This window comes from Leopardus geoffroyi, chromosome B1 (genome assembly GCF_018350155.1).
Source record: "Leopardus geoffroyi isolate Oge1 chromosome B1, O.geoffroyi_Oge1_pat1.0, whole genome shotgun sequence".
Classification (NCBI taxonomy): Eukaryota; Metazoa; Chordata; class Mammalia; order Carnivora; family Felidae; genus Leopardus; species Leopardus geoffroyi.
Genome location: NC_059327.1, coordinates 149,697,447 through 149,714,005, shown reverse-complemented (window position 1 = coordinate 149,714,005; position 16,559 = coordinate 149,697,447).

Sequence of the window (16,559 nt, the reverse complement as noted above, 5' to 3'; positions counted from 1 at the left end):
CTTGGATATGGGATCTTTATTTCAATGAATACATTTCTTATTCATATTCCCTTTTTGCTGCCAAAGCAAATGAATAGGAAATATCCTCTACAGTAATAATTTTTAGAGTGTTCTTTGCTAGTATATAAAATGGTTTTGTGACTATTAAATATCTGCCAACAAAACATTACAGTATGAAACTAATATTTATTTGGCTCCTACTACTATAAGGCATGCTTTTAGGCACTAAAGATTTGAGTGGTTTGGCAGACATTATTATTACATAAATTAAATTACAGTACTTTTAGTGTTTGATTGAAACATCTAATTCGAAAGGTTATTGAACAATTACCCAAGAAAATAATTTGTAGATACCTTTTGGCTTTAAATTATTGCTAATTAATAATGAAAATGTGTTCAAACCACCACACACCATGCTCTTAGTGCACCTGTGGCAGTAGCAGATTGTATCTAATACTTGAAACATGAATCAGCTAAGAGTTAGATGACTTCTCAACAACGGCTAATTATAGGGCAATGACTGAGAAACTTCTTGCAAAATCCTCCATTCTGTTCAACCGGTAAATCTTGCACGTTCTCAGGGCTCAGCCTTCAAATATCTTCTCTATCACATTTACTCTCTGACTTTTATGGTCTTTTTTGTTTCAAGTATACTCTCTGTTTGTTCATGATTCCCAAACTTATATTTCCAGTTCTGATACATTCTCTGAACCCCAACCTTGCATGTCTAAATCTCTGCTCAACATACTCACTTGTATTTCATGCAGGCATCTTATACGTAACATGTCCCAACCTTAACAGTTAGTTCTCCCTAAACCTCCTAACTGCTTCTTCCCACTCAATCTCCATCTCGGTAAATTGCACCATTACTCACCCAGTTGGTTGTGACAAAACCTTGAAGTGATCCTAGACTGCTCTCCACATCCAATCCGTTAGAAAATCCTAGAGTTTCAACCTTCAAACTATATATTCAGATCTGACTGCTTGTCACCATCTTCACCAATACCACCCTAATCAATAACTTCATCATCAGTCATCTGAAATACTGTATGACCTACTAACTGACATCACTGCTTCCATAATTGGCTACATCTAATCTATCCTGTATACAACAATTAGAGTGATCTCATTGAAATATTAGATTATATTGCTCAAATGCCTTTTCAGCACAGTTAGAATACTACTGTTTTATCTTAGCATACAAAGCCATATATAATCTTGCCCTACTAATTCTCTGTTCTTTCTAACTTCATTTTCACTCAGTTCCAGCCATGTTGTCCTCCGGGTTTGTAATTTCTTTTTTTTCTTTTTTTTAGCATTTACTTATTATTGAGAGACAGAGAGAGAGAGAGAGAGAGAGAGAGAGAGAGAGAGCATGAGCAGGGGAGGTGCAGAGAGAGAGACACAGAATCCAAAGCAGGCTCCAGGCTCTGAGCTGTCAGCACAGAGCCCGATGCGGGGGGGGCTCGAACTCCCAACCTGTGAGATCATGACCTGAGCGGAAGTCGACCGCTTAACCACTGAGCCACCCAGGCGCCCCCCCCCCCCCGGTTTGTAATTTATGTTCTCTCTCTCCTTTGAAACTCTTCCTAGAGATACTTACAAGTCTTGATCCTTTATTTCTTTCACATCTCTGCTCAAATGTCACCTCATCAAAGGTAGTTCTCTGACCATGTTCTCTAAAATAGTGAATCCTTCACTCTCCATCCTCAACCTTTGCTTACTTGTTTGTCTTAGCATTTATAGCTTGTTATCTTTGTCTCTGTATACATATATATCACATATATATATATATATATATGTACCTATATGCATATATTAATTCATCAATTTATTAGATTGAAAACAGGGATTGTTGCCTCTTTAGTGCTTACAACAGTACTTGGCACATAGTTGTAAATATTATTGAAGTAACAAATTAATCAACTACACATGCATAATGACTTTGTACAGTATACATAATATCTATTTTTTATTTTTAATTTTTTAAATTAATTAATTTATTTTGAGAGATACAGAGACACTGTGAGAAGGGAAGGGGCAGAGAGAGAGGAAGAGAATGAAAGAATCCCAAGCAGGCTCTGCACTGTCAGCACAGAGACCAATGCAGTGGTCAAAGTCACCAAACTGTGAGATCATGACCTGAGCCGAAGCTGAAAGTCAGATGCTTAACCAACTGAGCCACCCAGGTGCCCCCATAATATCTAATTTTTGAGATATCTTCACTAGCTATACCTAATGGCCAATTCTTTAATAATAAAGTGCTAGAAATTAATGTTGGAACCACACTACATAATACATTATAAATTCCCTCTCTCTCTCTCTCTTCTCTCTCTCTCTCTCTCTCTACACACACACACACACACACAGTAATAAACAAAGACTAACCAAATGAGAACAGGTAAAGCATATTTATTGTTTCTGTAGGAAGGGAGTCAGTCATTGTCATTTGTGTCTGTCAGACTCAAAGATAGTCAGAGCAGAGGAAAACTGTAGAAGGGTTAAATAAAAGTAAGGCATCCTACTTGATTGGATAAAGGTGCATATTTAGCTTCCTGTGATTGGTCCTAAGTTGGAAGCAGAGGAAAATATTAAGGAAGTTGTCAGCTATTAATTAAATTACTAATCAAATTTTAGTCATCTGGGACCAATTTCTTGTTGAGCCTCTTGGATTGATTGTCACAGATAGTGAGTTGGTTTTCTGGGCTGATTGCTGAAGGTAATGGGTCAGAGTTTTACATTTTTATATATAATCTGCCTATTGCCTATTTGTATATTCAGCCTATAACCAGGTAACTTTTAATAAGCTACATATAATTCATTATGTATTTTTAAAATATTTTATAATAACATTTTTAAATAGTCTCAGTTAATATTTGCATCATGTCCTAAAAGTCTATGAAGAACACCTCTAAGTATTGCTGTTGATAAACATCTAGAACAAATAAGTTTCATTTAGCAATGGCAGTTAAAATGCTGAGCCCAAGCATTTCTTATTTAAAAATGGCAAAGAGGATTACCTAAAATACCTATAAAGGTAAAAATAAGATGAAAACATATTCCATAGGATCTCATAAGGATATTATAGAGTGAGACAACATTATAAGAAATAATAGCCAAGAATTTCTAAGAACTAAAAATATAAATCTTAAGAATAGAGACCTAACAATTTGAAAATAGGATAAAGTGCTTTTAAAAGTTCTCATCTAGGGGCGCCTGGGTGGCGCAGTCGGTTAAGCGTCCGACTTCAGCCAGGTCACGATCTCGCAGTCCGTGAGTTCGAGCCCCGCGTCGGGCTCTGGGCTGATGGCTCAGAGCCTGGAGCCTGTTTCCGATTCTGTGTCTCCCTCTCTCTCTGCCCCTCCCCCGTTCATGCTCTGTCTCTCTCTGTCCCAAAAATAAATAAACGTTGAAAAAAAAATTAAAAAAAAAAAAGTTCTCATCTATAAAATATTTCAATAAAATTTAAGAATATCAATAACCAGGAAAAAAAATTAAATCAAACATATGAAAATACAGCTTACTCTTTTACAAACACAGGATGCAAAAAGAAGAAAAAAGAGCAATACTTTTAAAAATATAAGAAAATAATGTATAAGCTAGAACTCCATTTTTCAGATACATAATTATTTAAGGGAGGAAGAAATTAAGATACTGTCATGCATTCGCTGCCTATCTCTCCAGTTCACTTCCTCTAGTAACCTGACTCCAACAATTTTTGGACCCCACTCGGACCTTCAGTCCACTGAACCCCTTTACATGGTCTTTCACCCAAATCAAATCTGATTTCTTTTGCTTATGCAGTTTAATTTATTTTTTTAAGTTTATTTATTTACTTTGAGAGAGAGAGAGAATCCCAAGCAGGCTCCACACTGCCAGTGCAGAGCCTGATGCAGGGCTTAAACTCATGAACCATGAGGTCATGACCTGAGCAGAAATCTAGAGTCAGATGTTTTTGTTTTTTTTTTTTTTAATTTTTTTTTTTTCAACGTTTATTTATTTTTGGGACAGAGAGAGACAGAGCATGAACGGGGGAGGGGCAGAGAGAGAGGGAGACACAGAATCGGAAACAGGCTCCAGGCCCTGAGCCATCAGCCCAGAGCCTGACGCGGGGCTCGAACTCACGGACCGTGAGATCGTGACCTGGCTGAAGTCGGACGCTTAACCGACTGCGCCACCCAGGCGCCCCTAGAGTCAGATGTTTAACCAACTGAGCTACCCAGGCAACCCTGCTTACCCAGTTTAGATTACATGGTCCTTCTCTATAAGCAATTTCCTGAATAAGCTTTCAACTCTCTTCTGTCTTTACATTCATGATGCTAACCTCAAGTAGCCCCCAAATGCTATTTAATAATCCTACCATACATCTCTATTCAATTCTTATACTCTCCTAGACAATTATTTCAGAACTTCTGTTCTTTTCAAATAATTCCTCCTCATTCTCACCCAACTGATGGTCTTATTACTTATTTCTTGAAGAAATAGGAGTCAAGTCCCACACTCATCTAGTGGCCTGCCTTCATCTGAATCCACACATTTTCTTTCTCTGACCCATGGATGCATGCATCAATCGTTCTTATCTGAGATTCTTCCTTTTGGGCCCTAATGCTGACCTCCACTAGTCTATTAAGATGTCATTCTAGCAACTGATAGCCTTTCTCTCCTGCACCAATAATTTTTCTACTTTGTACTGGATTGTTCCTTTTAGTATACCAAAAGGTGAATACACCCATTTTTAAGAAAGAAAGAAAATCCTTGATAGGTTAAGCCATTGTCATTTCTCTATTTTGCTTTACAGCAAAATTTCTCTAAGCAACTATTACTTACTATCAAATAAATAATACCAAAAAAGGAAACAAATGATCAAATAAACATGGGAGAAAATATGCAATCTCAGTAGGAATCAAGGAACTCTAAATAGAGATGTATCATTTGCACCCATTAAATAAGCATTTAAAAAATTTTGTAATACTAGACCTTAACACAGGCCATGGAGAAAAAGGCAGTCTCATATACTGCTGAGGGAAGCATAAACTTTTCCTAAAGTCTTTCTAAATGTTAACATGATCTTGATATAAAAATCAATTAAGCCTATGCTCCTCTCTTCCTTACTTGCTTCCCTGTATTCCTCCTTCTTTCCTTAATTGTTTCCTCCCTTCTTTCATAATTCACTTGAAAATCCATTAAACAGGGGTGAGTGAAATAGGTGTTCAAATGTGGCAGCTTAAAGAGAGCCTAAGTGGAATGACACGTATCCATCCAAGGAAGTGGCAGTGGGAAAGTATGAAAAGAGCCCAAATGTCCACTGACAGATGAATGGATAAAGAAGATGTGGTACATCTATATATTATATATACACAATGTAATATTATTTGGCAATCAAAAGAATGAAATCTTGCCATTTGCAACAACATGGGTGGAACTAGAGTGTATTATGCTAAGCGAAGTAAGTCAGTCAGAGAAAGACAAATCTCATATGATTTCACTCATATGTGGAATTTAAGATAGAAAACAAATAAACAAAAGGGAAGGGAAGCAAAAATAAAATAAAAACAGAGAGGGAGACAAACCATAAGAGATTCTTAAAAACAGAGAACAAACTGAGGGTTACTGAAGGGGTGTTGGGTGGGGGAATGGGCTTATGGGACAAGGGGCATTAAGGAGGACACTTGTTGGGACGAGCACTGGGTGTTATATGTAAGTGATGAGTCACTAAATTCTATTCCTGAAATAATTATTATACCATATGTTAACTAACTTAGGTTTAAATTTAAAAAAAAAATGAATGAATGAATGAATGAAATTTTTAAAAAGGAGGTGGCAATGGGAGCAGCCTAACTCAGGGTGGGATCTCACAGAGTGTGTTCACGTGGGGGCCCAGGATTGGGAAGTAGAAGGCAGAAGCAGCAGCCTGTCAAGGAGTCAGGTTACTCAGTGGTAACTTGAGTAAATAAGTAAATATTTTGAGGATAGTAAGAGCCAAGCTTCTCACAATAGAAGGAAATTACAAATATTAAAAGAGATAAAGGTTGAGTGAACCTTGTGATTTTTCTTTGACATTGGGCATATTGGTATGAATCCATAGTTTTCAATACATTGATAAAGAAATATAGATGCAAATATGTACATACACATATATAGTTATAGTTCAATAACTGTATATAGATGTGGATATACATATGCATATATTCTTTAGTCCTGTCCACCAAGAGGGCTTGGGAGAAGCAATACCCCAATAGTAATGATCACACCTAGCAGTCAGGTCTTGGTTTCTAAATACCATTCTTTATTAAACAGGGATTTGGAGAAATGATTGATTTCAAGGCTGACTCACACAAAGCCAGAACATATGGAAGTATTCAAAGAATTATAGGAACATGCCAAAAAGGCATGGAAGCCAGCATGAAGGGGTTCATACAGGCCAAATCCAGGACAATTTTAGTATCAAAATAAATAATAATAGTAGCATTATAATCTGAATAAAATAGGAGGTTACAAAGCAATATTTTTATACGTAATTAAATGAATAAAGAAGCAGAGAAAAGAAATAGTCTTTCTTTACAATGGAATGTCCATCAATGAATGTAAGTAGAATGATGGAATTGGGAACATTACCTCTTAGCAAACATCATAACAATGATTGATTAAGCCAAAAAATCAGTGGATGTTAAATTTAGTAAGGGAAAGGCTGATGAAGAACAAAATATTTGCATAGAGTCAATATATCTTCCACAAATTGCTTATTAGTTACAAAAAATACTACAGTGAAGGGGTGGCTGGGTGGCTCAGTGAGTTAAGCATCCACCTTTGGCTCAGGTCGTGATCTCCTGGTCTGTGAGTTCAAGCCCTGTGTTGTGCTGACAGTTCAGAGCCTGGAGCCCGCTTCAGATTCTGTGTCTCCCTCTCTCTCTGTCCCTCCCCTGTTCGTGCTCTGACTCTTGCTCTCTGAAAAATTAATAAATATTTAAAAAATTCCTAATTAAAAACATATTACAGTAGAGAAAACTGGCAGACAACTGCTTAATTAAGTATCAAAATTAATATGACCAGGAATGGGGCAAATCAAAATTGTGTTCTACTTGATAGGATATAACAAGCACACTGCAGCACCATTCCTATGAAGTTTCTGCAAAAAAACACAAAAGTTCCAATGGAAGAAAGCCTGCAAAATAGATGTCCTATACTTTTTAAAAATGTCAATGTCATCAAAGTCGAAGAAAGACTGAAGTACTCTTCCAGATTGAAGGAATCTAAACAACCAAATGCAACAAGTGATTCTGAGTCCCTTGCTGTAACGCATGTGGTGGGGATAACTACTGAAACTTGACTGGGGTCTTTGCATTGGGAGGTAATAATGCATTTATACTAACTTGCAGGTTTTGGTGGTTTTACCCATCCATTGGCTGGGTTTATAGAAATTGTATCTTTTCAAATTAACTCTCAATAGCAGTTGGCTCAATAAATATTCTTGAATAACTCATTATGCTAAAACCTACAGATAAATACCTATTTTATCATTGAATTATGTAACTGTATCAGATTTCTAGAACTTGTAGCTGCAAGTCTGAAAATCTTATTTTAGTATTTCTTACCTCTTCTTAGATTAATGTTTTACTGTGTATGTTTAGTAATTTACATTCTATGACATGTAGAACAGATTCTAAAATGCTTGATAATTTGACTAAAACAGATATTAAGTGTGCCTTTTCTAAATATATTTAAAAATCCTATATAAGAGGAGAGAAGAGGGAAGATGATGGAGGAGTAGGAGCACCCTAGGCTTGCTTCGTCCCATGAACACAACTAGATAACTATCAAATCATCCTAAGTATTCCAGAAATCAACTAAAGACTGGCACACAAACCCCACAACTAAAGGTAGAGAAGAGGTCACATTATGAAGGTAGGAAGTACAGGCACACACTGTTTGGGAGAGAAAAAGATCAAGGCCACCATGGTGGAGAGGGAGCCAAGGTCTTAGGGAAGGACAAGGGACAGACTAGCATGCAGGGGAGCCCATGGAAGAAATAATTCCCCATAGCAATCAACTTGGAAAGCAAGAGTGGCTGAATTTTGTGACTTCGGGCAACAAGTGGAGCTTAAAGCCTAAACCTTTAAAGGTCAGTGACTTTGGCTGAGATAGATCCTGGAGAGCATTGTGCTGCTCTTGGAGCAAAGGCAGGCAAATAGTCCATGGACATTAGCCCCCAAACAGTGATCTGAATAGTGTCTGGCACACACATGGGGGACGCTATTTGCTCATCTCAGAATGTGTCCCAGAGAGGCAGCTTTCATGGAGAGACCCCTCTAAGAACAAAGGAACTGTCAGGTGCCATTCCCCTCCCCTGCCCCTTAACATAAACACAGGGACACGTGGGAGAACCAACACAGTGCCCACACTTTCTACCTAACTTGTTTTCATCAAACCCCGTGCTCTCACACTCTCACAGGTCCATTCCCAGTCTTGCTTGCCTCAGTCCCAGCACAGCAGGCCCCCTCCCCCAGCCAAATCCCTGCACACACTTTGTCTCTCAACTCAGGAGTTTTGCAGAGCCTTGGTTCTGGCAGCAGTGGTGACAGATCTCATTTCACAAGCACACCAGCGCTCACCTAGTTAAAGTGCACCACATTCAGGCCAGAGACCAGCCTCTGCCCACAATGGGCAAAGATAGCTTCCACAGTCAACTGGCCTAAAGGATAAAGTAGCCAGAACAAAATAGCAGAGCAGATGCAGCACACATTAGAGACTCTCCTAGAAGTGCCAGGCCCTAGGGAACAGGGGACACTCCCTGGCAGGGAAATATAGGGCTTCTTCATAAGACCATTACCCTCAAGAACAGGAGATGTAACTGACTTTCCTAACACACAGAAACAAGTATAGAAACTTAGACAAAATGAGAAACCAGAGAAATGTATCCCAAATGAAAGAGCAGGAAAAGCCCATGGAGAGAAATCCAAGTGAAACAGACATAAGTAACATACCTAACTGAGAATTTAAAGTAATGATTATAAGGATACTCACTAGATTTAATAAAAGAGAAGACATGAGTGAGACCCTTAACACAGCGAAAAGTAATAATATAGCAGAGAAAAATGGATCAATAAACAAAATGAGAAACATGCTTGATGGAATGACAGCCAGCTGGAAGAAGCAGAGGAATGAATTAATGACCTAGAAGACAGAGCAATGGAAAGTAATCAAGCTGAACAAAACAGAGAAAAAGAATTATACAAAATTAAAATAGACTTAGGGAACTCAGTGACTCCATCAAATGTAATAGCATTCCTATTATAGGAGTACCAGAAGAGGAAGAGAGAGAAAAGTGAGGAGAAAATTTATTTGAAGAGATAATAGCTGAAAACTTCCCCAGTCTAGGGAAGGAAACACATATCCAGAACCAAAAGGCACAGAGAATCCCCATTATGCATTCTTGCTCTGGCATGTTATAACAGTTTTGTGTTACCTAACAAATACAAGTATGTTCTTTGCAGGATTCTCTTAATTACAGGAAACGAGAAGAACTAAAGTGTCATCAATATAGGAGTGGTGAAATAAACTATACTAAATCTAACTAATATTCAGCAGATAAATAATGAAATTGCTAGAAGTTGAAATTTTCATGTTGAATATCTAACAATTTTCTTATTGATAATTGATTAACAAATTATTTTTAAGAGTTGTTTTTAATAAGAATGAAAAACAGATGAAGCAATTGTCAAAAAACCCACACAATGAAACATTATTTTTTAAAAAGTTATTTTAATTCTTGCTTACCACCTTCTGCTGGCACTCACAAAGCAAACATTATGTACATGGCCCATTGATCCTTATTGAAGATCCATTGTACCTACTGCAAGCCAAGCTTCTGTATTAAATGGAATATCTGATAAAGGGTTAGTATCCAAAATCTATAAAGAACTTATCAAACTCAACACCCAGAAAACAAACAACCCAGTTAAGAAATGGGCAGAAGATATAATAGACACTTCCAAAGAAGACATCTGGATGGCTAACAGACACATGAAAAGATTTTTATCATCACTCATCAACATGGAAATACAAATCAAAACCATGATAAGATACCACCTCACATTTGTCAGAATGGCTAAAATGAACAATACAAGAAACAACAGGTATTGGGGAGGATGTGTAGAAAGGGGAACACTCTTGCACTGTTTGTGGGAATGCAAACTGGTGCAGCCGCTCTGGAGGCCACTCTGAAGCAGTATGGAGGTTCTTTGAAAAATTAAAACTGGAACTACCCTATAATCCAGTAATTGTACTATTAGGTATTTACCCAAGGGATACAAAAATACAGATCTGAAGGGGTACATGCACCCCAAGGTATATAGCAGCATTATCAACAATAGCCAAACTATGGAGAAAGCCCAAATGTCCATTGACTAATGAACAGATAAAGAAGATGTGGTATGTACATACATGATGGAATATTACTCAGTCATCAAAAAGAATGAAATCTTGCCATTTGTAATAATGTGGGTGGAGCTAGAATGTATTATGCTAAGCAAAATAAGTCAATCAGAGACAAATACCATATGATTTCACTCAAATGTGGAATTTAAGAAACAAAACATATGAACATAAGGGAGGGAGGAAGAGGAGAGAGGGAAATAAGCCAGAAGAGACTCTTAACTATAGAGAACAAACTGAGGACTGATGGAGGGAGGTGGGTGGGAAATGGGCTAGATAGGTGATTGGTATTAGGGAGGGCAGTTATTGTGATGAACACTGGGTGTTGTATGTAGGTGATGAATCACTAAATTCTACTCCTGGAACCAATATTGCACTGTATGTTAACTAAAATTTAAATTAAAAAAAAAAACAAACATGTGGTATATATACAATGGAATATTATTCAGCCATAGAAAAGAATGAAGTCTTGCTATTTGCAATGACATGGATGAAGCTGGAGAATATAATACTAAGTGAAATAAGTCAGTCAGGAAAAGACAAATACCATATGATATCACTCATATGTGGAATTTAAGAAACAAATGAGATAGGGGGAAATATGATAGAGACAAATCAAGAAACAAACTCTTAATTATACAGAACTGATGGTTACGGAGAGGAGTTGGGAGTGATGGGGATTAAGAGGTACACTTGTAATAAGCACCAGGTAATGTATGGAATTGTTGAATCACTATACTATACATCTGAAACTAATATAATACTGTCCATTAACTAACTGAAATTAAAACAAAAATTTAAAAAACAAAGATCCAGTTAATTTGAGTTATGTAACTAATAAAATATAGTGGCATAGCACATTTGCATATGAAACAAATATTTAAGGACAAAAGGAGGTGACAAAATATAGTTCTGGAGCAGTTTTCTGATTTAACCAAGATTTGTTGATTTCCTGTTGCTGCACTGAGTATTTTCAGTACTTTGTTTCCTTAATCCCAACAATGCTGTGAAGTGTACACTATTATTCCCATTATTCTGGAAAGCAAACTAAGATCAGGAAGGTCGAGTAAATTTCTCAAGCCACAATATGACTAACAGAACTGGGATTGGAATAATGTTTTTCTCACTGAATGGTGATCCTAACATCCCCTACCATTAGCCTCTTTTCCTGGAGTTAAATTAAGCATCTTATTTAAAAAGATCATCAACGGGGCGCCTGGGTGGCGCAGTCGGTTAAGCGTCCGACTTCAGCCAGGTCACGATCTCGCGGTCCCTGAGTTCGAGCCCCGCGTCAGGCTCTGGGCTGATGGCTCAGAGCCTGGAGCCTGTTTCCGATTCTGTGTCTCCCTCTCTCTCTGCCCCTCCCCCGTTCATGCTCTGTCTCTCTCTGTCCCGAAAAAATAAATAAACGTTGGAAAAATAAATAAATAAATAAAAAATAAAAAGATCATCAACAACTTTAAACTGTAAAAACAGAGTCTTTATGGACTTGCTTATAGTTCTGTTCAGAACTTTTCTGTTCAGAAAAGAGAATCATATTTACTGGGCTCCAAAAAAGTAAAGGAGGTTGCCACTAGGAGAACCAGGACAAATTTCCCGATTCTAACTCTGTGCCTCACAGGTATGGTGGGTGGAAGAGAGTTACACATGCAAATATCCAAGTCATTATCACTGAAAATATCTTACTTGATTTGCAAGAGGTGGAGTTTAGGATTTTTTAGGGACAGACATGTCAGAAATAATTCTGATGTAGCAATAGGTGAGTATATGGATAAACAGGTTATCGCACATGTAATTGTTTGTTTGCTTACTATTGTGATTTCTATTAAAACATACTATTCATTCACGGTCAAATATCCAGAGCAAATTTGCTAATATACAGTTTAAAGAATAACAGCCAGTCTTGAGAGAAGAAAGGAGCATCACACGACCACTATTTCCATTCCTGTTATAGGAAGAAAATGAAGTGAACCCTATCAAACTCTTAGGAGAGGGAAGTTCAGACACATAAAATACTTTTAGTGAAGCTATTAACTTTTGCCCTATAATTAGTGGCAATCTAAATGATATGTGTCTGTATATGTCAGAATAAAGGTCAGGGAACCCAAAAAACATGACAAGGGATCAAATAATGTAACATTTATGTTAGAATATCAGATGTCTCCTGACATAAGTACTTTGGGTCATACCAAATTTCTCATCAAATGGTCAGTATATCCTCTGATGACATGCTTGCTTAATACATAAACACGGATCTTGTTTCTATTATACTTTAAGCAATCTTATGACACAGGTTCATTGTCTTATGATGACTGAGGTTGCAGGAGTTCAAAATTTATTATCACCTGGATGCTTTGTCATCCAAGTGACAACACACATTACCTAATTTTAAATAACATGTTAGAGGTTTAACCTGTCTTGGGTTATAGGAGGCTCTGATTAATGTCTTTATCATTTGAGTACTGAAATAAATGGCTATGCCATATACCTAATCTCAGAAGCAGTGTTCTTTCACATGTTTAAGCTGCATCCCTGTAGAACAAAGACTTATTTCCCTCTTATGTGTTTCATAATTGGGACAATTCTTCTGTGTCACCTCTTATATTAATAAATTCTCTTTCAGGCAAAGAGCCAATGATAACTATAAAGAGGAAGCAAAGAGTCTTCTGAAGCAATTTTAATTGGAATTATTCACTGAAAATGACTGACTACGTATAACATAATCAGTTAATTTGCCTTGTAGTATGCACTTGAAACTACTGCTTTGTAGGTTTATTTATTCAGCAAATATATACCTAAGGCCCACCATGTAGAGACACTGTTCTAGATGCTGGAGTGATCGCAGTGAATACAACAGTTCTTGCCTCCATGGGAGCTTACAGTCAAAGAGTGAGCTCCTTTACGGAAGCTTATAGTCAAATAAATGCATAATATAATTCCAAGCTTAGCTTTTGGTGCTATGAAGCAAATTATAGCAGAATAAAGACTATAAAGGAAAGAAGGCATGGGCACTACTTTAAGTATTTGAATAAGGAAAAGTTTGTCTGAGGATATAAGATTTAAGTTGAGACCTGAAGAATGGTATGCTTGGATAAATTTTTAAATATTTATTAATTCAGGGGCCCCTTTAAACTAATTTGTGCTTTATAAATTTCGACAGCATCCATACATATTTAAAAGTGGTGAGCAATACAAAGTTAGTTTAAGAACACTATTTGGAGCACCAACAGATTTGAGGACTCCATATGATAACTACACATCTTACTCCTTCACTTAGGGCTCTAAATATGGGAACCACCCTCCATATCAATCCCATATGCCCAGACTTATTCCTCTTCCCTTTAATGTTCATTTCTTTCCTAGCGTCCTCAAATGTGCCATGTTCATTGCTTTGCTCAGGTTCAATATCCCCCTCACCTGAAATGCCAGCCTTTTCCCACACTCTGTACCTGTCCAAATTCTCCCCTCCTGTCAAGGCCTCGCTTCTGTAACGATAGGTCACCATTCTTTGTGGGGGGAGAGTGGTTTACTATGCACTAGGCACTGTGTTAAATGCTTTATGTTTTTTACATTATGTACAAGCCTTGGTACTGTTATCATTTATACTTTGTTAAATGCTTTATGTTTTTTACATTATGTACTGTGTTAAATGCTTTATGTTTTTTACATTATGTACAAGCCTTGGTACTGTTATCATTTATACTTTGTAGACAAAGACACGGGAGCTTGGGAGATTTAAGACACTTGCCTAAGTTCATACTGGACGACGGCAGGGACAGAATTCCAGTACAAGTCTAATGATTCCAATGTCCATGTTTTAAACCATTACTCTAGTGTGCCTTCCCAGACCATTCCAGGACAACTATTGCATCTTGATATAAGTACACTTCCCATCTTGGTCCTGCCTTGCTTCATCCCGTAGTATTTCACATATTTTAGCTTATAATTCACAAGTTGGTAGGTAAGGACAATATTTTGTATTTCTTGACCAGACTCCATAACAATGTTTACTGTTCTAGACATGTGTAAATTCAAAAATATTTGGTGATTAACTGCTAAATACACATCTAATTGTATTATATTTTTCTCTGCTCAGGATTTTCTTTCTCAGTAAGTTTTACAAAGGCCTCATCTAACTTTTCTGCCTCATTGTCCATAACTTCTTCAACGTTCTCTGCTTAAGAAAGGCCTAATTAGGGGCGCCTGGGTGGCTCAGTCGGTCAAGTGCACAACTTTAGCTCAGGTCATAATCTCATGGTTCCTGACCTCAAACTCTGCATGGGGCTTTCTGCTATCAGCAGAGGCCGCTTCTTTGGATCCTTATCCCTCTTCTGTCTCTGCCCCTCCCCTGCTCGTGCATGCATGCACTCATAAGACTCATAAGGACTCTCTCTCTCTCTCTCTCTCTCTCTCTCTCTCTCTCAAAAATGAATAAGCATTTTTTTAAAGGCCTAACTACCTGCAGACCTGCAAACAGGCTGTATGCTTCTGATTCTTTGTGAATATTTTTCCCTTTGCTTGGTATGCCCTATACCCATTTAGTGCAGAAAATATTTTTGACACCTTGAAAAGCTTTAGCTTTAAAAATTCAGCTAAAGTAATCTCCTCTCAGAAGGATTTCTTGATGTACCAGAAGTTTTGGTTGGCCCCCACCTGCTCCTTTGTGAAAAGCTGCCAATGCTTGGCAGCTTTTCATAGAAGGTGACTCAGAGAAACACTATGCTACTTCATAGCCAATATTTAGTCAAAGAAAATACAGCAGAACCAAGTAGAAAAAGCTACTTTTGGAGAGGCAGGGTTGTTTTTTTCTTTTAATTTTGCTCTCTTACAAGGGCTAATCTGAAAATCCTATTTTGAAAAATCCAGAAAACCTCTGTAAAGAAACCATGCAAACTTTGAAAAGTGCTTTTTACTACAGTTTACTAAATTTACTCCTTCAGGTGTGTTACTGTTCAAACCTTGATTGAAAGTACTGTTAAAAACACTACCCTCTCTATAGCCCTTCACTGGACAATCACAAGATTTATACAGATCTTTAAATTTTTAAATATAAATTTATACTCTTCTGGTGCAGCTCCCATAAGGAAGTGAATATAAGCAATGGATAGCACAAATTAACAAGGACACAAGTATAAAGATACCCTAACTTGTACTACCAGTGTTCCATTTGATTCAGTATATTAATTACACCATGCTCAATGTACTGTTTGGCTTTAAATTTGGTGAATATGGTGTAATGTACAAGATCAGTAATGACATTAAATAATGAATGGACAGAGAAAGAGGACCACATGTGAGTCAGATGATGAAATGTTGTGGTGATGTTAAGTTTATGGGAACTTGAATTGTTTGGTGTGGTCAAGGAGGCAACTGGAAATTTGAAACAGTTTTGAGGTCTAAACTTGGCAGTTATTGCTGTTGTCATGCATCTGAGTTTGCTGTGTATTTATATGTTCCCTCCACTAGATCATGTGGTTTTTAGAGCACAATCCATTAGTCAATATGTACGTCTTTATTTATCACAAAACTTAATATTGTCCTTTACAAGAATGTTCTTGATACTTCCCTTTAAAATGGAACTTCATCTATGCTCTTCCCAAAACCATTTTAACCCCTCCTAGATGTGATGGCACCTTTATAACTGTGCCCTCTGGGCTGTTAGCTGTCTCCATTTATTTGACACTTGGTACAAATTGATAAGAACATGCGCAAATCATCTTGGTTTATATTCTTTGTTTACCAGAAAAAAAGGTCTGGAAGGGAAGTCTTTACTTTGTCTTCCCCTGCCTCTTCATGGGGCTATACTTGGCACATTTATGAGAGTTGTCAAGTAACTATGCGAGTTATGAAAACTATGTGAAACTTGATACTTGGGTTGTAGTGCCCTCTGCTGGAAGAAATGACAGAACATAGGTGTTTTCTTCTGTTCGCAAACAAAAAATAATAAGCCCAGATTTCAGAGGTAAAAATTAAAAGCCTATTATCCTTTAAGCAAATATATGTGTGTATGTATAGATATCCTATATAGAAAATAATTCAAAGTAATATATTTATTTAAATAGAAGGCTATTTTAGGGAATTAAAGTATAATTCAGTTTATAAAAACTAGATTAACACAAATTTTATTA